General features: G+C 35.8%; 1 protein-coding gene across 3 annotated transcripts in view; it reads left to right on the plus strand.

Moving 5' to 3' along the window:
• The window catches only part of TENM1 (teneurin transmembrane protein 1), a 995213-nt gene that overhangs the window by 289863 nt on the left and 680533 nt on the right, over positions 1–24817 (plus strand). For 2 of the 3 annotated variants that reach the window (XM_074599876.1, XM_074599878.1), the window contains one exon: positions 15818–15894. The gene's annotated coding sequence lies outside the window, so the exon portion shown is untranslated. Of the gene's footprint in view, positions 1–15814; positions 15895–24817 lie in introns of all 3 variants that reach the window. The other variant, XM_074599879.1, reaches the window with a different exon arrangement.

Raw genomic sequence — 24817 nt, forward strand, 5'->3', positions numbered from 1 at the left:
TTAAATACAAAGCACCAAGTTTTTACTTTTAATTAGAAATGTTTTCAGAACTTTGTGTGGCACTCAAGTCCCTCAAGGAAATACCTTGTAGAATTTTTAGATATCATTTTTAAAAGACATACTGTGCTATACTATAAAACACGGTTTAGAAACGGAATACAATATTGTGAGTGTACATACAGCAAACACATCTTGTGTCTAAGATGAGGAATTCTAGTCTGTTTAATTGTGTTTCTGTTTGGAAGCAGATCTACGTTGTTCATCAGCATTATTTACTATTTAAAAAAAAAAAACGTATAATTTTGCTGAGCTGGGGGGACCAGAGCTGCACGCAGCATTCAAGATGCAGGCTCATCACATACTTATATGGTGGCATAATAATATTTTTTCATCTCCTCAATACATTTTTTTTCTCCTAGTAAAGCAAATTGAAGTCCCTGAAAAGACAGAGGGATGGGAGGTGGTAACATCATGAAACAACAGCTGAAATCCATGTATCAGGTATTGTAAATTGCAAAGCCTGGTAAAGAGTTTCACAGTTTCTGTCCCCAGACAACTGTTGAACAGGAGTAGTTAGTGACTTCAATGGAAAAGAAGGATCCTCTTGATGCCCTCTAGCATATTGTTAGAAAGCTGGCTTGATAATGAGAGCTGCTAAAGCACAGGATCCAAAGGTGCACTGACAGCTAGAATGGTTTCATGGTTTTCAGGCTTCCAACTCCGTATGGTTTTGTCTGACTAATGAGATCTAACATGGACAAAAGTGCAGATGGTCAGAGGACCTTCTCTTGATGGCTTGCTTGTAAAATGCCCAGAGATCACCCTATAAGTGAACTAGCCACTGTCAGAAGCATTAAGAGATGCTAGAAATTCCCAATTCTACTGAAATTGAAAAGTAAATCTTTTATTAAAGGATTTAATACATTTATATTAATTTATCATGAGAAATTCAGTTTGTTCTGTGGCTGCCATAGCTTTTAGGAAAGAAGGATTAGGTTACATAAATAAAACAAAACAAAACAGCGTCACGTACTGAAATAAAGTGTTTTCTCTCCGTTTCCTTAGATCTTGCTCTGCAAGATGACAAAATGTTTTTGCTAAAATATCCATTTCATGTTTAAAAGCACTGGAATAATAAGCTGTAAAATCCTAGGGAACTAATGAGTGGTATTAAAAATACCCAGCAAAAACAGAGGGTTCTTCTGGGAAGAAAATAATTCTAAAATTTTTAAGAGTTGTCTATATTCATTCTATAACTGAACATATCCAAGAACAGTGGTGGCTCAGATAGTCTAAACTATCCTGAGAAGTTTTTCCAAAATATCAGAAAATGATGGCAATACTAGGAAGGATTTGCTCTGATATTTAATTTGGGTGGACGTAAGTATACATTTTGTGAGTCAGAAAAATAAAAACTAGCAGGAGGAAGGGACTTCCATGGGAGTAATAGTAACCTGCAACGCTTTCTGTGGGTTTACAGAAATTGGAAACTGCATCAATGAATAAGTAGATATAATTTTACTTTTGCTCTTTCTTTGATAGGTAGTACTTTGATAATATAAAGAAAGAATTTTCCAAAGCTTGCTTTAGCTTCCTCTTGAGAATTTGCTCACACTGATATCCAGGTCACTCAAACACAGATGCATGGCAATATATAATAAAAACTTGAATTACAGAAGATCTTTAATGTCAGACTTTTTTCTTTCACTTCCCTGTCAAAGGGAATTCTGAAACTGTATTGGTTTCTAATTCTAGAAACTAGTTGCATTTCAAATTGCCAGAGCAGTTCAGGTGAGGTGGTAACTGTTTGCAGATATCTGAGTAGTAAGTGCAAGCCCCTTATACTTAGGACCGGGTTGGGTGATGGCTGCTCTGTTAGGTCCATGACACCAAAATGTAGGGAGCAGACTGAAGAACAGACGGCTCCTGAATGCTCAGTCTTTTATATAAATGTGGTAATGAGGGTAGGTTTGCAAAGCAGAGAATGGCCTTGGAAGCATGTGAATTCTTTATCCAGTCTCTTTCCTTTTTCAGAAGGGTGGCAGGATTGAAACTTTGGGCATACTAGAGCTGCAGATTACCAGAGAGCTAGAAGATCTGGGAATTTTAAAAGCCTAGAGATGCTGATCCCTCTTGGCTCTTGTTTTAAAGGCCAAATAAACGGAGCACCTGCTAGTGCTTGTGCTTTTTGCCAGAATAGTAGAGGCAACGTCTGTGCCCATCCAGGGCTAAAAATCTCACTTCAGAGAATACAGCTCTTGAAGCCAGTCAGCAAAGCAGAATTCATGCATAATAGAAACTCATCTGTCAAAGATATAAAAAAGGGGTCTTAGAGAAGAAATGTAGATCTAAATGTGCCATCTAAAACTAGCAGACAACAAAATTTTTCAGCTCAGCTGAGCGGTCGACAGTAGCAGAGACAAAAGCTCTTTTGTAACTGCGTTAGATGAATGCAGAACAGAGAGAGCTTAAGGTGAACTTCTATGAATACCACTGGATAAAACATTCTTAAGCTCATTGTTCTGGCATATAAATGCATATATATGCAGTATGTGAATACACTGGTGAAACTACCACTGGAGCACTGTGTCTAGTTCTGGGCTCCCCAGTTGAGAGAGACATGAACATACTGGAGGGATCCAGCAAAAGGCCTGGAAGGTGACTGAGGCAGTGGAGCATCTGACATACTGGAAGAGGCTGAGAGCTGGGACTGGTTAACCTAGAGTAGCAAAGGCTCAGGGGGGATCTTACTGATCTAGATCAATATTTAATGGGACATAGCAAAGTATGGAGGCGGGCTCTTCACAGTGGTGCTCATTGACAGGACAAGAGTCAGCTGGCACAAATTGAAATACAGGAAATTCCATCTGAACAAAAGAAAAAGCTTTTCTTTACTGTGATGGGGGTTGGACACTGGCACAGGTTGCCCAGAGAGGTTGTTTAGTCACCATCCTCGGTGATAGTCAAAACCTGATGGGATAGAGTCCTGGACAAACTGCTTTAGCTGACTAGATGGAGTAGATGACCTTCAGAGGTCCCTGCAGATCACAACTGCTCTGTGATTCTTGGATAATATGGCCCCTTGGACAGAAGTTAAATTTATATAGATTCAGGCCCTAAGTAGATTTTTAAGTGAAGGCAATTAATTGTTAAATATTTGCCAAGAATCTTGATAAATTCTGAAGCTGTGAGGATTTTACACCAAGAATTAAATGTTTTCCCAAAAAGTGAACTTTAGTTCAAGTACAGAAATTGGACTTTTTAATGCAAGTCAAAACGTTTCAAGGCTTCTCAGCTGGGTAGGACTGAACATTGTTGCCTTAAGATTAAGAATGAAATGACTTTTTAGAAATAATTATATTCCTGCTGCACTATTTGAAATTTAATTTTAAAATTATATAAATATTTTTATCTACAATTATATAGGCAGTCCCTGAAAGGATGACACTGAAAAACATTAATCTGGTTAATTAAACTTTAATCTATGTCTTAGCACATTTACACGTACTGAAATCTTTCTTAGGTAATGGTCTTAAAGCTGGCGGTAGAGACAATAGTAAAAGCTGCAGAAAATGCTGTGTCATGAGCTCTTAGAGTGAGGCCAGTGTTTTATTTAAAATCTTCAAAACAAAGATTTTTTTACTAGGAGGCTCTAACTCCTAAGAAGACCTCTAGCAAGTTCTCTGCAGATGTGTCTCCTTACCAAGAAGAAACTTTTAGATTGTCGTCGTCTTTTTATTTAGTAAATATTAAGCAATGCTTGACAAATATAATTGTTGAGTTGATGAATACTTCACAAATACATGAAAGAGGGTTGGGATTTGTATTTTAATTGCATTTTAATTTTTATTTCTAATTGCTTTTTCTAAAATAAAACAGACAATTTAGAAAATACATGGTTCCCTGGGGTTTTTTTGGGTATTTTTTTGTTTGTTTTTAGGGTTGTGAGTTTTTTGCTTAGTTTTATTTTATTTTATGTTTTAACTGAGAACAAAGCAGTTGCTTCTCTGACCTTATCCCAGTGAAACCGCGTTCAAAGTATTTTAAACATGCAGGGACTTAATTCTCTCTAGAAGGTAATTAATGTACTCTTTGGCAAAATCTGCTTTACTTTTTAACTCTCTTTCTCCTCATTCAGCTGCATATCTGCCAGTTTTCCGTCATCCAAACACACAGAACTTGATGCAGTCGACAATCTCTTCCAGTTTCCTTACCAGACAATTGTTGTTTTCCTGAATCAAGATTAATTTCTTAGGTCTGGAGCTTGAGTGCACTTTTAGATGACCATTTCCCCAGTGATCGTCAAATTTATACAATTCATTCTGTTTCCTGCTTTAGTTTCTACAGCATCTCTATTAAGCTGTGTTTTCTGTCTTTCCCCATGATTCTTTTTAGCAATTCAGCTTGTTGCCTTCTGTCGTTCTCCCAGAGTTTTCAGGACAGTGGCCAGCTGGCAAACTGCCTTCTCTAAGCTCTTATCATGTCATATTGCAGCATCTTTCTTGTTCACAATGGGTAGTTCAGGTCCAGACAAAGATAGAGGACTAAAAGAAACTGCAATGGAATCAAGAGCAGTGCTTCAAAATTTACCCAAATAGTAAGGGGAGCAAAGCAGCAATATAACACCTTCTGTATGACTCCAGTATACATACTTATGAAAACATCCTGTCATCAAGAAGTAACCTCCACCATCTTATAAAGAGGAAAAAGTTGGTCACTGAAAAGATAATTTAAAGACAAAGAGATCCTCAGAAAGTTACCTGAATGTGTTTGTGTCTTCATCTTTGTAAACTTCAAAGAGGAGAGTAATGTTAGTAATCCATTATGTGGTTGGAATGAAATATTTTGCCTTTTAAAATTTAATCTCAGAGATGCTCATTGCAGCCTTTCTCCACACTGATGTTTGTCTGTGTGTGTGTTGAGCATGATTAGAGAAAGCACCAGCAACCTGGTAGGGATATGGAAACCTTTGAGTAGGATCAGGTGGACTCTGGCTTTTCGTAAGTACTGACTTCTTGCTTTGCAATGTGGAAGTCACTGTCATCAAGGCACTGTCAGTCCTCCCCTATTGTAAGTGAAAAAGTATTCTCCTAAATCCATGAATGCAGTGCTCCCTAGCAGGAAACTCCTTTCTCCACCCACTAGTTAACCTGTAGTTACATATGTAGGATTTAACTATTACATCGATGCTTTAAAACTTGAGTTGTTAATCCATATTTTTGAGCTATTGCTAGTTTCTTTTCAAATTTGTCTAAACATTAACTTCAAGCATATAGCTAGCCATCCAATCAAGTATTCTGACTGTATTGTTAAGTATGTGCTGTCTAATTCATGCATAAAAAAAGAAAGGTAATTTACTACTCCATAGCCCTCAGCTGCCCTGGAATTAGTAGAGCCTGTATTGGCTTGTGACTACTGAAACCAATATTGTCTTGTTTTCCTGACCCCCTTACACATAAAAAAGATTGACATGGCAGAGTAATAGAAAGTGTATTGCATTAGGGTTTAGTATTAAAGATAAACAACACAAATGAAACTGAAAGCATATGGCAGTCCTTGCCTTCTATGCCAGCTGATGAGCAATACATTTTGTGTTATGATCCACTTTGGAGGCTTTAAACCATTAAAATCTTGCTGCTTTGTTTTGCATGCTTGAAAGTTGCCAGTTAAACCAACTGGAGTAGCCTAATTTAGCTGATTGTGTGACTGTTGTGTCAGAGCTCTGGCTTTGAATTTTTTGTAGGCTGGAATTGAAAAATTGGACAAAATGAATTGAATACAGCAGATTGTACACCATAACAGTGCCTTAAAGATGGAACACTAAAGATGGAACTGAAACATTATTTATGAAAAACATAGAAAGGAAATAAAGAAAATCAATGAATAATTCTGATATTCAGGTAATACATTCAAGAGCTCACAAAAAAATAGCATTTTGTTATGGTTACCTAATGGAACTATTCGATATATCATAGAATTTGTTATGGAGAATTCATTTAAAATGTTAACTTTCATATATATCAAACAAGATAACTTCAGATAGCTCCACCTCTCCATCCAATGGCTCTACTTCAAGATCTGTGCTAAGATTAAGTATAATGGTTTTCCTCAGTTAAAACAAAAGATTTGAAATATTGCAAGGATTGCACTTGAATGGGTGTATTTGCTTGATACAATGATGTTAAGTACGTAAAATAACTCAACTGGAACAACAGCAAAAAGAAATGTCACTCTAAGGTCCTGCTCAGAAAATAATTATATGTTCTTTCTTGAAATTTTCCTACTTCGCCCCTATCTAGATAGTATGATGCGTTATTTTTGTGGCTACCATTTTATCTGGTATAGTGGTGATATGAAAAGACTGACCTAGAGATTCCCAGAATGAAAAGAACATTTTTCTATGGTTTGAATGTGTTTGGAGAGAAAGATCTATAGCATGCATTCACCATTGGTTTGTAATACATCAGTTTAAAACATGATCACCTAGAAACTCCTCTTACACATTCAGGTATTGATTTTACTTTTTAATGAAGTATTTGTTAATCACAGATTCTTAAAGGTCAAAGAAATGTTAGCTGAAATGACACCTTTCTTTTGACTGAATTTCTTGAAAATATTTGATCACTTTGGTTATAAAATAAAATCAACATTCTCTCGGGCATTATTTATCTATTTCCATTTATGTCTGCATCAGCCTTTTTCTTCCAGAGATACAGATCTTTTAGACAGGTCTGGCATAGTGTGAGACAGTTTTTTCATGTTTATTTGAGACTTGAAAGAGGAGGAAAGGCAATACCTCTTTGGACATTTTCTTTTAACTTCCCTGTGATTAAATGTGTTATGTTGGTGAGTGATAGCCTGCTCGAAGGCTCAGCTCTTTGCTGTTGTGAAATTACTGTAGTACTATGTAGATGTAGGAGGGTGGCCTCAACAAAGCAGAATGACTCATAGGCAAAGTTTTATAGTAGTGGCAGAGCAAGTTCTGGAAAGGCTGTAGCGATCTAAAAGAATCAGCAAGACTTCTGGAAGCCACGATAGGTATGGCTGTATGCTCCCCTGGCTGAAAGAGCCTTTCTCTGCATCTCCTTGTCTTCCTAATGTCTGCACATCAGTCCAGCAAATCTGATGTCATTAGGGATCTGGTACTTTTGGGGACCTTCATGCTACATTGGAGGCAAAACATAGTGCTGATTTAAGACTGAGCCTTTCCTAGTCCCTCACAGTGCAAGTTGCCACGCTCTGTTACAAGTGTGGCATTTTTTGCTTCATATGACCTTTTTTGAGGCTCTCTTTATGAATCTAGGCTGTACTGTAGTAACTTCACAAGAGCAGAGATTCAGAGCCTTCAGTTGTGTTATTCTTCTTTTTCAAGCTAATTAGACCAAAATAGTTAAGTATGCTGATATTTATTGCACCTATGACAATGCCAAAAGTGATTCACTATCTCTTATTTCTGCTCAGTCACTTAAATAATTAGATTATGTTTTTCTGCTTCCAAATTCACTAAAGTAGAAATTCACTATCTAGAAAGAGAGAGGTGTATTTTGTTTTTTTTTTTCTGGATCTCTGTCCTGCTCTTCCTTTTACATTATCCCAAAAATAATATTGTAAGTGGCAGCATATTGCTCATTCACATAAGTGTTGTTGCTTCTCAGAAGTTGCTAAGTGCCAAGATTTTTGGATGGCCAGTCTTGTGATCATAGAGAATCTTCTTGAATTGGTTGAAAGTGTCATCTATGGAATATTGTAGCTGAGTCAGCAGAAAAACTGTTGTTCACTAATACAAACTTTTTTGTTTCACTCAGCATCTTTCTCAATAAATCTTACGTAGAGTTGAGCAGCAGAATAATCAGTACATTAATGTTCAGTTTGCATGTCTATCTAAATTCAATCTCTTAATAAAACTCAGTTATTGATTGTTACATTTCTAATTTGCCTCAAGGCTCTTCTACACAATTATGGCAAAGAAACAAAACATAAAAGAATTTTCCTTTGGAGAATTATTCAAAAAATGAAAATAGAACATAAAGCTGAATTAAATTTATGTTATCCAGCATTAAATCTAACAGAGAGCTTTAGCAAGTAGAAAGTTTTATGAAAGCTAAACTGTTTAGACAGCTACACTGAAAGTATAAAAATGTAAAACTGTGTACTAAAAGTAATAGATAGTAAAAGTTAATGCATATTTGGCTTATGAGACTGCCAAGTTCAGGATATCTAAACACACTTAAAAGTTAGAGTTGAAAATTCTAACTGAAGTGCTTTGACTTTCATTCCAAACAACCACAAACTTGGAAAAGGTTTAGGTTTGTATTGGAGTCTAGTTTCTACTGCTTAAGTCTCTCAGGATTTTCAGTTAAGAACCACCTTAATATTTTGGTTATAGAATCATAGAATCATAGAATTGTTGGTGTTGCAAGGGACCTTAAAGATCATCTAGTTCCAACCCCCCTGCCCTGGGCAGGGACACCTCCCACTAGATCAGGTTGCTCAGAGCCCCGTCCAGCCTGGCCTTAAAAACTTCCAGGGATGGGGCTTCCACCACCTCTCTGGGCAACCTGTGCCAGTGTCTCACCACCCTCATGGTGAAGAATGGTTGTGGTACTTCATAAGTAAGAGTAGTTATCTAATGGAGATTTCGTTAATCACAAGGCATTTTTTCCTGGAGATTTATATATCTAAATATATTCAAAGCAGTTCTTTGTCAGAAATAAGTATTGAAAGACGTGCCAATTCAGTTGTGCAGGGAGTTGCTTCTAGAGAATGTTTTTTAAAAAAAAAAAAAAAAAAAAAGAAAAGAGAAAGGAGTTACACCAGTGGTTACACCAATGACTTTACACCAGTCTGGTCAAACAGGTACTTAGCTTCCTGCATTGTGAAACCATTTCTAGAGTTGAACATTTGACTTATCTAAGAGTCTATGTATTTGCTTGCCTGTTTTTTGTATAGCATAAAAAACCAGAGAGGTCTCCAGAATATTTAATTAGCTCAGTGATTAGAGTGTTCAGCTGGGACTGTTGAGAATTTTTTAAAAAGAAATGAACCTCCCACTGAACATAAAAAACCAAATCTGTAATCTAAAATTACTAAAATGTGAGTTCAGATTACTTATCCAAAATAATAGAGCAGCTCACAAGGAAGTCTGAGAAACTCTCCTCCAGAATACCCAACCTGCTAACTTTAGGCCTGGGGAGTGAGAGTGAAGTTTCCATTCCGTACTACAGATAATAAGACGTTAATTTATTCTTACATAAATAATTTTGACTTCTTCAAGCTTGATTTAAATTATTAGACCTCAGTGTCAAAGCATTCCATCACCTACTTTTAGCATCGTAATCTTGGGCTATTTAGGGATTCACCTTAGAGTAAGGGTCTGAGCTTTAGCCTATAGCACTGCAAGCTATTGCAACACTACACGAGCATGTGAAATAGGTGGCTCAACTCTTTCATCGTATAAGAGAAATGCAGCTGTACCTGGGAAAGGTTTATCTCCTCAAGAGAGTCAAATTAACAAAAGACTAACAGATGTCAAGACCTCACCATATGTTTGTGGTCTGACAGATACCTAGTACAAAAAGGTATTGTTCTTCTTAAGGTATTGTTTGCTTCTTAAGTTATATGGCTTAATGCTCAAAACTAAACAGATGCTGCTGATAATAAATTCCTCTCAAGTATATTTTTCAGTTAGTAAAGTTACTAACCAATTATGAAGTGTATAACAAATATAAAAAAGTTATTTGCTGATAGTAGAATTTATTTTATAGTGAAGAAGGAATCAAACCAATGAATATGAAACACCACGATGCTGTGCTTACTTGTCTGGATCAAAAATTTATGTGGCTTTTCTGGTTCAGTTGGTTTCCTACCTCTCACCAGTGGAGTGGAGCACCAGTTGTGTGTTAGTGTAGCTGGTGTGTCAGCAATGGCTGGGGAAGGGGAGGATGCTGGGAAGATAAATCAGTACCTTTTAAATGAGAATAGTATCAATTTCTGGGCAATATGGTCCTAACCAGAAAAATTTAGTATCCTCTAGAATCTTAGGCAGGGAACTTAGACTAAAGTCTCCACTGTTGTCACCAATTAGCAAGCAACAATAAAGGGACTATATGATGCTGTGGGACTCATTCTGGTGGTGGTGAAGTACTAGTCTTAAATTTTTAAGCCCATTTTCACTTCTGAGAAGAGGTTATCATGGCTAAAGCATCGCTACAGATTTTATTATGCTTCTGTCTAACATGGCTTTATACTATATATTCCGTAACGATAACCATCATGAGAATTTAATGCAACAAGTCAATACAGCAAAGGATTTTCTTCCAGAAATAAATAAATAAGAAAACCTTGTGGCAAAATAGCGAAGATATTTCCTGTTGCAGTGAGATACCTCATTATTTATTTGACCTTTCAAAATTCTAGTTATTTAAAATTTAATGTAAATTTTAAAAGATGTACTCATATGCAAAATATAATGAGATCTAGTAATAATTCTAAAACTCGAGAGAACTTTTTAAGTATAGAACGTACCTCTTAAACCCTGATGACCTTTAAAACTTGAAGAAACATCTTAAGTGAGCACGCTAGAATTATTGCTGTGAGGTATTGGAGGGGGTGATAATTGAAATGTATTTGATATTAATTTGTGCCTGCAAATTTGGGAAAAAAATAACATTATCAAAATGTTCCTTGCATGAAAACTTTAAGGGTTTTTTTTGCTTTGTGTTTCCTAGTGCAATGGATTACTCAGGAAATCATTGAATCTCATTTGCTGCAGGACTCCTTTTGGGATATAGGAACAGAATTTTCATTCTGTGTCCTCTTTGTGTTGCACACACATGCTTTTAACTATACCTTGCTTTCCATGTGAAAATGACAATTATGACTTCTATAGAAAGTAACAGAAGAGGCTTTGGGGCTGTCAGAGCAAGATTGTTGTTCAATCAGATATTCCTTATCTCCTCCAATGAAAAGTCAGTTTTCTGTCTCCCTAGTGAAGTTGTATTTAAGGCTGAATGCTATTTTAAACTGGGAAAAAGGTAAACATTCAAATTGTAGTCCTTTGGGCAATTCCACTCATGCCATGTGAGTAACCTAGTTTCTAAATTAGGTCAGAATGAAATCCTACTGCAAGCTTTAGTCTTCTGTTATAATTTACTGCTTTAAATATGAATGTTTTGTGTGTATTGGCTATTCTTCGTCCATTGGAAGGATTTATATGATATTTCTGCATCAGATAAAAAGATGTTTTCCTGTGCCAGGAAAAAGATTTTCATAATTTCATCTTGAAATTAGAGTATGGACAAATCTAGGCAGTTACAGCACATGTTGCACTTACTGCCTTTTGGGTCTGGGAAGTAACTTTATGATCTATGGTAGATTTTAAAACTTGCTTTCAGTTGCCCACTGGCTGACTAGTCAGCGGGATGGGAAAGTCTGGGTATACCTTGGCTATACCCAGTTCAGTGTAGGTTCAAATAAGTATTAAATTTACCCCATAAAAATGTATGATATAGTTGAGCTGCCTCCCTTTTTCTCTTACCAAGCCACATTTACCCTTCTGAAAAGGTCTATATGCTGTACTAAGTATAATCCAAAACTGGATATGGAATTCCCATAATATATTGATCCCCCCCTCCTCTGTAATGAACATAGCTTAAACCTCCTGTTGGAAGAGTTATGAGCTTCAGGCTTTGTTGGCTTAGATCTCCTTCTTTTCTTCAGAGTGTGCAACTCATGTCTCATCTCTAATAATTTTGTAAATTATTACTAGTATTAAAAATCTGGAATATCTGTTGTTGCTTCTTTCCTTTTACAATCTAAGTCCTGTGTAAATATAAAATGAGAGATAATATTTGAGCCCTAAACATCACAACCAAAGCAGATGATGGGGAAGGCACTTGTTCCAGATTACTTACCTGTTCAGCATCAGTTTCACAGGTTGTTCTCTATTTCATTAGACTGAGAATGGTCCAATGCTCTTCCTGTTGGGACTGACCTGGAGAAGCTGGGGGTAGAGAGATGTAAGCCAGGATGTGCTGCTCTGATGTACCCACAGCAGTCAGATGGCCTTTAGGAGAGTGACCCTATAAGCTTTACAGTTGAAGTTGTGGCTTTTTACAGGTCAGAACAGAGGCAGCTCTTGCAGGGACTGTTCTTACCATCACACGTGTCCTCTGCTAACTGGCATCACCAGGAAGGCATTACCAATGTGCCTCTCCTTTATGGGCTGCATGGGCTCTGCCTGCAGCCCTGTGCCTGTGCCTGAGCAAACTCTAGGACTGGAGATTATGTGATAGTGTAGAAAGGACCTCCAAAACCCCAGGAAACTTTAGAGCAACATAATTGTGCTAAGAGATGCAAAGAAACTGTGCTGTAGAGTCTTATTGATTCATTCAGCTGCAGGTATCCACTCTTAGAAGTACTCCTTAGTAGTTAGCTAAAAGTGAGCAGTTGATCTAGTAAACTTTCAACTAAATAAGACTAGTTTATTAGCCATAACTGCTCTATGAGTGTTTGATCATAAGGAAGCAGAAGAATATACTCCCTCCAGTGTGTGGCTTTAACATTTTAGCTTACAGTGCTAGGGCACTAATGATTTTAAGGAGACCACTGTGTTCTCTGGGAAGCTGGATCAAAACATTTGTACAACAGTTTCCATTTCAGAGGATGTAGCTAATTTAGCTTCTTTTTTTTTTCTTTTTCATTATGGGAATAAACCACCATGGAAATCACAGTATACTTTCATTCTGCTTCTGTATCCTTTCATCTGATAGTCTCTGTCCCTATTTGTTGTATATTCAAAGGGAAATGTCTTCATTATTCCTGTATTCTACCCAAGGTTCCTCTTACAGAAGATACAGACTTCTGTGTTGTGGAGTTTCTCTACTACTTTCATCAGAAAAAATACTGTAATTAGAGGTGCATTAGCCCTTGTACTGTGTGTTTTCCATCAGTAAAATTTCACTGAACAGCAGATTATTAATACCTATTAACTTCCTGACAAGAAAGGATGACTTGATATTGGTTATACTGCATGGCTCACAAAGCCTAATATTTATGTCTAGATATTCACCAAAGAGTCCATTAACTGAGAAATTTCTTTTGACTTTCTTCGTGAGCCTGCATAGAGATATATTTATATAATGAGGATCCCGTTACAATTTAATGTTTTATAATCTCTGTTGTTTAAACGGTATGGGTTTTTTTCTGTTTTAGTGTTAATGCTTTTAGATGATCTTGTTTCATTATGAGTGCCCATTTCTTCACAAGATGGAATGGCTGAAAACTGGAGTTCAGGATATTTCTATGGGATTTTCAGCTGAATCTGCTCTTCTGTCTGGCTCAGCTGCTGGTCTCATGATTGCTAGTGGTGGCTGAAAGGGAGGGAAGAGGACCGTACAGTGCAGGTAGGCAGGAGGGAAGAACAGCTTCAACTCATCTTAGCAGTCCAGTGGTGAACCACTTTAGGAAGCTTACTGAGCAAAAAGCACATAACCAAGAGAGGATGAGGAGTGGAGAGGAAGGGAGGACTGAGAGAGCCCAAAACTTAGGTTTATTTACATAATTGTGGAACTGCACACTTAATCTCACCCTGGGACTGGACTGCTCAAAATATGAGAAAAGGGAAAAGGTTGTGTCAGCTTAATTTAGTCTAAATCCACAAATGCTTTCAGTCACAAATTTTAGCTCTGTAAGTTTTCCAAAGGGCAGGGTTGGAATACCTCTGTTGACTAAACTTAGGAGAAGAGAACGTGTTTTTTGTGGCATGAACTTTTAGTCTTTTGCAGTGGAAAATGCATTTGTGGGAAAGACAGGTTAGAAAGCAAGTAAGTTAACAATAGTGAAAAATAACTTTCTGGAAGATTTTAGAATTAAAGGACTGTATTATGTGCATGATGGACTTTTGTTACTGTGCCAAGTTCTATTAAAGACCATGTATTCACTGTTTCATTGTGAACAAGGTCATATCGAAAACTTCCATCTCTCCAAATACCTGGAAGTTGGGATATCTTTCTTTCATGCCTTTTCACAGTCCTTTGTTAGCTCAGGTTTCAGATATTTGTAAACCTGGTGACTGCTTCAGGGCTTATTCTGCAGCAGGATTGAGGTGTAGTGCAGTTACTTCAATGTAATGGTATGTATGCTGATGGGTGGATGCGTGGGGAGGACATAGAATGGTAAACACAATTTTTCTCCAATTTGTGTTCTGCCTCTGACCTGGATCTGGATTTTTGTTTCTTCTCCAAAAGAGTCTGAGTTATCTAAGTGAAAATTTAAGACAAAGATGACTGTGTATAGAAGCAAAAAGATGTTAATTAGAAGAGGGGAAAAAAATGTGCTCCAGGTAGTGTAAAATAATTGGAAAGATAGGTTTGTTTACGAAACATTCTTCTAACAAATTTAAATCTAATAACTGTAAAATCAATCATTAGATGCAATAAAAGTTCTGAGAATGGTTTCAAAATGAATGATGAATGAAATCAGAAGTCAAAAATAAATAATATTTTGTCAGGAAATATTAAAAAATGTTTTATATATAACAATTAGTTTTACCATAATTACATCAAAATATAAGTTGTTCAAATTAGTGTGCATTTGAGTGGAAAATAATTGCATTTTAAATTTCATTGAAGAGACCTGGCAAACAAAATGGTAATTAAAAGCAGTTATCATATAAACAAAAAGCATCAAATTCTATACATTATGGATTTTTTATTCCTCGAGTTGAAAGCAAGCTAGGCAGAGTAATGATTGAGATTTTTCCTAGATTAACTGAAACGGGCTTGAAAATTAAAAATGTATGTACCACAACTTCAATATAAAACTCAGATAGAAATCGCGATGTCACTGTCAAGGTGAATTCCTCAAGGCACGATACAGACCGAACAGTGATATTGTTTTGCTATGGCTTTAATAATTGTTTTACAACAAATTAAATAATTATACTCTAGTAGTGTCTGTATAATGCAGTCTTTTAGTTCTGTATTTCACTACAGATTTTTATTTTGTTCTCACTTTCTCATTTACCTTTCCCAAACTTCTTCATTCTTTCAGTCTGTTTTCCTGTTTTCTTTTTTTCTGCTTCCTTCAGAAGCAAAACCATCATAAAAAAATGCTCTTCTGTACATGTAGAAAGATACTAAACAGCAATCCTCAGAGAAGATTCACAACTCCTATGTAATTCTCAGCCCTCCCGTCCTTTCAAGCGCATAAGAGTTTTGCACATATAATGAAGGTCAAAACCTCAGCTCTGATTAACCTTTTATTTTTATTTTTTGCAGTCCTTCCATTTATGCTATAGAGATGCCTGGTAGCTTTAAGTGAGATTAGGTTATTAAGATGAGTTTTCTTTTATACACCTGTGTATATATTTATATATGCAGTTCCTATCTTGAAGAGTTCCCGGTCTATGGAAAAGACTAAAAATGGGTATTATTACCCGCATGTTATAAATGGGAAACTAATACAAAAAGCTCTTGTACAAGGTTGTGTCAGAGCTAGGAATGTAAGACCAATTTTTTTTAATCCCATTCTAAAACAGTACACTCACAAATAGCTTTCTTGCAGGCCAATGACTTTCAAACCCAAACACCTTTTTGAAATTACTTGTCCCTAGTTTCCAGAATTTAGTATTTTACTTTCATTTGAGGTGCCCCCAATAAACTTCTTAAGCCACTGTATGCAGGGCAAGTGGCAATTTCCTTAGGAAGATGATAGAAAATGGGTTTATTGTGTTGAATAAACTGAGCAAAGATGAAGTGTGCGGCTAGATGTATCCTTTTCTCATTGGGGTATCCCTTCTCTCTCTCACCTCCAGCAGAAATGTGGTGCAGTTTGTATCATGTCATATGAGAGCTGAAGAACACACTAGTGAAAATTCCAGTGTATCATACGGTGGTAAGTTCAACTTTTTACTCACTTATTGTTTTTACCACTTAGAATTGAAAAGGCATAGTGAATACATACAGTGAAAATGATACTTTTCCAGGTTCCACGCTAAATAACATTTTTCTTCTGAATTAATGATAAAAAATCTTTTTCATCTGTGTTCAACTATAAAAGTTGCTACTTGTTAATGCTGCATGATGTCTGAATTTTTTTCATGAGCTGGATCCAGTTTCTCTGGGACTTGTGTAAGCTTTTGCCTTAGAGAACAGCGACGGGTTTTATTCTTGTTGAGTCTGATGACTCTTATTGATTTGATGTCCTCTAGAAATCTCTTCAGAGGAAAACACTCTCCTTACAGAGGTAGATTAACTGTTTGACCTTTAAGCACCTCATGAAAATCAACTCTCTTTTAAATGCAAAAATGTCACCTGGTAATAAAAGGGACTTCTTAATGTGTTTGGGAGAAAGCTGAAGTTTTTCTTAGGATTGTTGCTAGAGCTTCACTTTATATTCTGCAGCTTGCCTTGTGGCAGATTGTTTCATTATCCAGCAGTATCATTAATCTTTTTTATTATCACCTTAAAAATAAACAAACAATGATTTTGTTGTGTTTGACACGAGTAGTGCATTTTAATTTTGTAGGCTTGTATTATTGATTTAGAAAAACCCTGCGACGTTTCAGCTTGAAATACTGACGTACAAATATGAAAACGCAATTCAGATGTGTGGAAATGGCATCTATTGTGCATATTAAACAAAGTGTGTGATTTTTATCTCTTCCACTTGGAGCTTAGCATTAACTAGGAAAGTTGATATTAATTAATTTGAGAAATAATAACTTGTCATTCATTTCACTTTCATGAAAATAGTAATGCTGTTGTATGCATCATGCTGAAAACAGGTCTCTTTAAGGAAAAAAAGGCATAATCCTGAGTCTTATGGTGGAGTTAATTTCAGGAATAATAATTGAAAATTCAGTTGGTTTGATATTCTACCTCTATGATTTATTTCTTTATTTTACGACTTCTCAAAATTTTGTTTTCCTCCTTTATTTGTGTCTAACAGTTAAAGGTAATAATGGAAACGATGATGATGGATTGATTCACGTTTATTAGGGGGGGTTAGATATAATTTTCTTAATTCTAGAGTGTGGAAACATAGACAGATGACAATTTATTGACATTTATTTCTGCTAGTGTTATGATTTGAAATGAAAAGAATAATTGCATGCTTATGAAGGGAATACATGAGAACTGTTCTGGTGATGTCTTCATTAAACTTATGGCGACTGGAATAAAGTTCTGTTTCATTGTTTGGCATTCAAAACCAAGGACACATTGCAGTCCTGGAAAAAAAACACAAACCAAACCAAAAGATAACACACAAATCTAGGGGCTACAGACATAGATATAATTGCAAAATATAATAATGATGTAACTGAACAGAATTAGAGAGTAAAGTTTATTTTAGAAAGTTTTTAGGGGAAATCCAGATAGATATGTCTGTTATTCATTGACTCACGTTTTCAGTATTTCCTCTTTTTCTGTTGGTGTACTTCATATATGATAAACTGATATATGCAAGTAAGAAGAAACAGTGAATTAAAATATGCATGCACAAAACACTAGTAACCAGGATTATTCAAGAAACAACAGGTACAGCAAAAAATGGTAATGATTATTATTTAATTTGGAGAGTTGGAACATTATTTTTTGTTTCACAGACTTGGCTTACATTCCTTAAGGACTAGTAGCATGTAAATGAAATCTGTAGAACCATAAATTAATATAAATTGAAGGCTACTTATTTAACTTTTTTTTTCCATAGCAGATAGGGTGTTTTCTTCTTTTTGCCTGAAAATTAAGGATTTACGGAACAATATGTAAGTATAATAAATGTATTTATTTTAAACTGGCTTTCCTCGTTTCTTCCTATTTCTAGCCCAGCTCAATTATAATTACTAAAGAAAAGAGGTTCTGGAGACTAGATTTCTGTAAGAGCTCAGGGCGAAAGCATCGTATTTTCTTGCTCTTCCTTGGATTTCATCCAAAGCCAATTCTGTTTAATCTGCCTGCTGCTGCTCTGGAAGTGACATCTGTTCAAATTTACACTCTTTATCATGGCTGACATGTTGTTTGTGTGTCTGTTTACCCCAAGCCCTTGTTCCAACTGCCTCTTGCAGATAATTTGTGATTTTTTCCTTCAGTCTATCACAGGTTGCTAGGCATTGAATTGCTGCATATGGAGCTTTGCTATTATTTTTTATTTCTTTTCCCTCAGTTCTGCAATTATGTTTTGAAGAACAAATGAGAAGTCTAGATGCAACATGTGTATCAAGAAATATACTGAAGAAGGGTAAATGAGAACTGAACGGGTGTGGGGGATGTGGCACACAGGAAATAAGTATACATGATAACCTGATAAGGAATCTAGTAAACTGTGGGCTCTGGTATCTATACATCTCTTTTGTAAAATAAATATTGCTTTGTAATTTTAGCTACAAAAGTAGTCTTAGGCCAAACAACTCAATCCAGACCATATTTTTCTGATGTAGGGTTCATATTCATTTATATGTAGACAAAATATTTTGTACTGGAAGAATTCAAAAATAATTAATTTGATCTTAAAAGCTATGAGATGGCCTTTGAATCAGAACTGTTACTCAAAAATATTCAGTCTGAATACTTGAATATTCCTTGAAGTTTTGTCTAAATGCAGGTTTGCATTTTCAAATTTTCCTCAAATTTTGCAATCATGAAATTACTGTTTAAAATTGAAATAAAATATGACATTCTCATTTGGTGACCCCAGGAGTGAGATTTAAGATGAATGAGACTTCCAAGGAAGATGACAAGAGCTGTCATCTTTATGTACATGAGAATAAGAATCTTTGTGGAACAACACAATTTCAAAACAACATTATGAGCTACCATGCATACTGAAAAATAACTCTGAGGCAATCTTAAATTTTGTAATTATGGAGCACTGCAACATGAGTAAGCTATGGAATGGGAGCAGCGGGGGGAGAAGTGAGGATCATTGCCTCCTGCCTCCACAAGCTCACAAAGAAAAAATTTTTATATTCACTATGGTTTGTACTGAAGGAAGGTAAGAGCTCAAATGTACAAAAATAATTTAGATTGAAAAGTGATGTAATTTTGAAATATCAGAGAATGAAAAATTGGTGAAGTAAAATCAGCACAATTTTCAAATGTTTGGAACTGCAATATGTAACAAAAACATCTAGAAAGATTCAAATATATTCCTTTGTTGGTCTTTGGTGCTATAGAAATGATCACATAAACATTTCCAATATCCTAAACCAGTAAACTCTCCAGTTAGGTTATTCTTTTTTGCTTTTTATTCTTATTTCTTTAATGATGTGTATGTAACCAGGACAACTAAAAGCTGAAACATGATTTGATATCTTACACAGATGATGGATGAAAACTATTTAGTTGTAAATAATTTTAAAAAGAAAAATGAGCTATCTTTGCTGAAGATAAGTCATCCAAAATAACTGTTTTCTCTTGTCCTAGTGTCCTAGAGTTTCAGTGAACCCGGTCTAAATGTAAAAGTAGGGTCTGAATTATTTCTAAAAATTGGGATATAGGCACGTTAACTCTTAGAGCAACCCGTTAAGACAGTAAACCAGCAGTGCACAGACCATAGTTACCGTAGGCACACTGCATATACGGAACTGTACATAGACACAAATTGCCCACACAGAGATTGACTTGCTCTTTTTAACATACGTCTGTATTGATCCCATCCCATGCCTCTGCGACGTGTGCCTGCTGGCTGACTTGCTAACAAATATGAGCTGACACACCTTTGAGCCAAATATGCACAGCTGCATGATCCATCTGGAGATTATGCCTTGCTTCTACTGGATGACAAAAGACTAGTTGAAAGAGACAGTGAAAATATACTACATAGATAGAAATCGTATTCTTGTCATCATGGTCTCTTCTTTCCAGTGCTTCTATTCTTCCTTCTGCATACTTAAACACTGTTTATATGAAACATGCACCTCTGACACATAGGAAACAATTTTTTTTTCTTAATCACTTTGCAGATTTCAAACTTTGTTTCATGATTTGCACAGAAATTCTGTTGCTGCTTGTCATGGTTGGATTCTTGCCTTTATTTCTGTGTAGTAGTTGCTGTCTATTAGTGCAAAGTGGGAAAATCTTTCAAGATGTGTTGATAAAAATCACTATTGGCCATAATTTCTGTATCTGCTTTTTTTTCTGGTAATAAACTCTCCATACTTAGACCTGTTGCCAAGAAAGTTCCTACATTCATCAGGCTGACATCTTCCAAAATTCTTAAGAAAGCGCAAGAAGGACATTGCTATAACACAGAGGTGTTTCTTAAGGTGTTCTGGAACTCTTCCATTGGAGTTTCTCTAATGAAGAACTCTGTGGAGCGATTCTACTTCCAAAAGAAGTTAAATACAGGGAACACAAATCTGTTTCTTAGTTGTGTTAGAACATTTTATGCATAAGATGCTCACCCAAATTCAGGCGTGCACTACAAAATACTGAATGCCATATCACAGAGATTAGGAAGTCATCAGGTGACACTGAAAATGGATAGTCAAGCTATATATGAAAAAAAAAATTCTGTTTGTTCCATTATTTTCCCATTGATATAAGAGGTTTTTTTGTTTGTTGTTACTGCAAATCCATGACTACTTTGCTGGTGGTAATATGTCACTCCACCTCAGAATCATTTGAGATAAGGTCAATATTTGCTTTTCTTTTTTTTTTTTTTTTTCTCTTTTCATCTGTCCACACATTGTACATTTTTATCATATGCTCATGATCATGACAATTCAGTTGTTTCCATATGACATTCTTTGCAAGTTCCACCAACTTTGTGTTACCTAACATTGAGATATTTTAATTTTTCCCTTTTACTAGGTATTTATTTTACAATATATATTCTGTTATGTCTGTTGAGTGCTCAGCAGAGGATGGATGTAAAATCTTTACAAGAGCAGTATACAGGAGCTAATGAATTGTTGATATTTACACAATCTTAACTATTTGATGGATTTTACTATGCGAAAATTTACTCTATCATAAGTGGGATTTGAAGAACTTTATGAAAGCAGAGGTTGTGTTCATCCCCTATTTTTCTCTTTACATTTTCAAAACACTAAAATATCAAAATAATGCGATTCTGGTTATTATACGTGACTGGAAAATATCCAGCCTTGCTTTAGGCTGTGTTAACAGAAACCAGTGAATAAGAGGCAGCTAAGCTTGCTGTTTGACGTCTGTTGGTATTTAGCTATGACCTGGATCTTATTTCATTGGACATTTCATTCACTAGACATCTAGAGAGGTAGGTGTGTTCACACTAGAAATTCAAACCTATGTTGGTCGTTTTGATACCGGTAGTTAAGGAGATACCAGTTATTAGAGTTCTCTGCAAGAATGTAATCACAGCACAACTACTGTCTCCTTTCAGAAGGTAGATGGATTGTAAGCAGAGGAGGTTTTTGCTGAAGCGTGCTTTTAATAGCCCAAATACAAAGCTTTACACCCAGAATAATTCCTTCAAGTCAACACAAGTAACATGCAACTAACCATCAACAAACCAGTCAAACTGAAATGGAAACATTGAGACTACATACATTTCCTTTTTGTAGCACATTTATCTCTTCCTACTAAAATTACTTTACTATTTACTTAACAATTTATCTACTAAAAACACTGAACATCCAGTTTTGTGAAATAAGTGTGGGGTTTTAGCATACCTCATGCAGACATCTAATTGCTGCTTCAAAAACCTGCTGTCTGAACACTTAGTGAAGGCCTATTTTATCAATATATGGATTTAATCAGTTTCTCTCTCTTTTTGCATGACAAGTGTTTGTACTTGTTTGCAAGTTAAATTTCTTGATTATTCTTCATACTGTTTTTATTATTTTTCTGAAACAGGGTGTAGCATAGGAAGACAGCATGAGCAAGTGGATGCATTATAAGGCAGAAAAAAGGTTGAATGCAAAACAGATGTATATGTAATCACATTGATTACTGTACTCACTTTTTTGCTCCTCCTGCTATATGTTGTCCTTTATATGACACAGAGACTATATTAGTCTTTATTAGAGTCATTTGCCTGTTGAGCTGACTCTCAGAGTAGACTGAATATATATATATATCATTGTACAGCACGGGATGGGTAGATTTTTATCCTATGTAATTACAGCATATTCATATTAGCATTTCTCTCTTACTAATTAAAAGGAAATTTTTCCTATCAGATCTTATGGATGAGCTGCCCGTGGGATACAAACAGGAGCTGACATCTTCACTTTTGCTTTTGCAGTGCAGAAAAATAATTTGTCTTGATTGTTCCATGTTATTTGAGAGAAAATTCTGGAACATATTGCCATCAGCACTGATACGAGGTCAAAGACAGCTTGTAGGAAAATGTTACAAGCTTACTAAGGAAAAATTTCCCCCCCCCTTATTATCACTATAGGAGGACTGTTTCACTGAGTTGTTAAGTAATAATCTTCTCAGCCTGAAAAAACACCCCACCAATTATATAGTAAGTTTACCACCAGTGGACACATAAAATAAGTATATTTGAAATAGTCACTTGTTTCAAATTATTGCTTACCCTCTCTTATTTTACAGAGGTATCTGAGGTACCACTGTTTTCACCTCTGTGGAGAAGGGTAATTAACTGTAGTCCCTTACTTAGGAAAATGTGGCTCTATTATTCTGTCTTGCAATGTTTGATTTCCCTGACACTAAAAAGTAAGCTGTTAGCATAAAAGGAATGCAAATCTCTCACATAAAATCAGCTGTGCTCCTGTCACCAGCACTCCAGAAACAGTGAGAGATTCCCCTTGGCCTAAAGCAACCTGCTGCCATCATGCCTTTCAAAGGCTTCGCTGAGCAGCCAAAGGGGGACAGGCTCAGTTAACCATTAATGACAAATGCTCTGAGGAAAAACCATAAAACTACTTTTTAAGCTTTAAGAGGAACTCAGTGCTTACCTTTGCCGTGGTACAATTGTTTGGTAAAGCAGCTCAGTGTATCCCAGTGTGTGATATTAGACTGATGCTGCATTTATCGACATGAGGCCTGACTCCACGGTACCAATTGAACAGAATGGCACTCCATTACCTGGCCTTTGGACCATTTCCATGTGGAACCTTTTCAAGCTGATACAGACTGGTATGCCAACTCATTTAGTGTTTGGTTTAATGAGCCTTTTAAGTGCATTTTTTTTTCTGTTCTGAAATAGTCAATTTTATTTACCTTTGGTGTTATTAATGGCTCAGACTATTTTTTCTGAGGTGCTATGAGAGGGAACAAACTCAGCCTATTAGGCATGTACAAACTGATGGCTTGGAAATTTGCTTTCACTGTTTCCTATTTGCAAGTGGGACAAATGCCACTTGTATCAAAGGGGCTGTAAACTAGTCTTCTGTATGTATATAACCATAAAAGTTCATAGTGTTCTCCTCAGATGAGTTTGTGACCAAATCTTACCCCCCCCCCATCACTGAAACTTGTCTGAAGAAATGTATTGTATGTTAGATATATGTTAAAGTGGAACAAGCAAAATGTAAATGCACCTGATGGCTCTTTTTTGAATAGATACATGCAAATACTGTTTTCATTTTTTTTCTTCTACATTAAGCCATGTATCGTGGAACAGTCACTAAGATTACATATTGCAACCTCAAATTCCACCTATAAATAGAAGTCCACTCTCTAGTACTTCAGTCGTAGAGATCCATACCTGATTCTTTCTTACATTTCCAAGACAGTAAGACTTGCGCATAGAAGTGTTGCCAGGACACAATTCAATTCAAGCATTGGAAGCTATGAGAATGGAGATTGATTCAGATTTAATTTTCAGTCATTAATTGGTATTTTGAACCCTCGTCCCCCAAAGTTAACCTCTTTCATTTAAGTAGAAAGCGAAAAATTGGTGCTTTCACTATACTGAATAATCTTTCAATTTGTTTTTGAAAAATGCTATAATGAGACTAATTTAATGGAAATTCTTTTATATTAGGGCCTTCTAATGGAAGCTCAAAATATGAGGAATAGCAGTTGTAGTATTTCTAGAAGAAACAGAACCAGACTTGTGTTATGTCACATGCCCTCAGTTCAGTATATTCTCAGTGACCACACGATGTAAACTACCTTCATAAGGCACTATTAGTTTCCACTGTTTCCTTATAGTTTCCACTGTTTCATTTTTTATGGTATGTTTAGCTTTTCAGGATTAAAGGTAGTCTTTTTCATCTTTCTGTCATATCTTCCTAAGCAGAGGGGAAATTGGAGCAGACAGCTTTAATAACTTAACATACAGTAAGGAAGCTGGGCACAAGCAGAATATAAAAAAGCAATCTAAAATTCAGCACCTTAAGTGCCTGGAGCTTGAAAATGACTAAGGTGTTATAACTTAATAATATCTTTTTGGAATCACATTTTGGATTAAAAGTAAGGGAGGAAATAGAGCTCAAGATTTGTGATCGAGTATATTGCTCTGTGGAGGATAGTCTGTTACTTACTCATTACAATGCAGTCTGTGTAGAAGTGAAAGTAGGTTTAAATTAGCATTTCTGGATTATTTAGCATTTAGTTTATGATAGTTTAGATCAATAATTAAAAGATACATTTTTTCCTGTTATTAAAATTTTTCCTGTATCCTTTTCTAAACCCCAATAATGAATGTTTAAACAAAGAAAAAAAGAGTCATTTGCCTAAGTAAAAGCTGAAATTTGCATTGGGCGGCTATGTGGTAACTACAAACATCAACTAATAGCTGCTTGATGAAACTTATTTTGATTGTCTTTCTATCAAAATATTATGGTCAGCCCTGATGTCATCCAAGCTGGTTGCCTAAGTACAGCAGTCATGGATTTGAGCAGCCCTTGCTGGATGAC

The sequence above is a fragment of the Larus michahellis genome, chromosome 9 (assembly GCF_964199755.1).
Source record: "Larus michahellis chromosome 9, bLarMic1.1, whole genome shotgun sequence".
NCBI classification, from domain to species: domain Eukaryota; kingdom Metazoa; phylum Chordata; class Aves; order Charadriiformes; family Laridae; genus Larus; species Larus michahellis.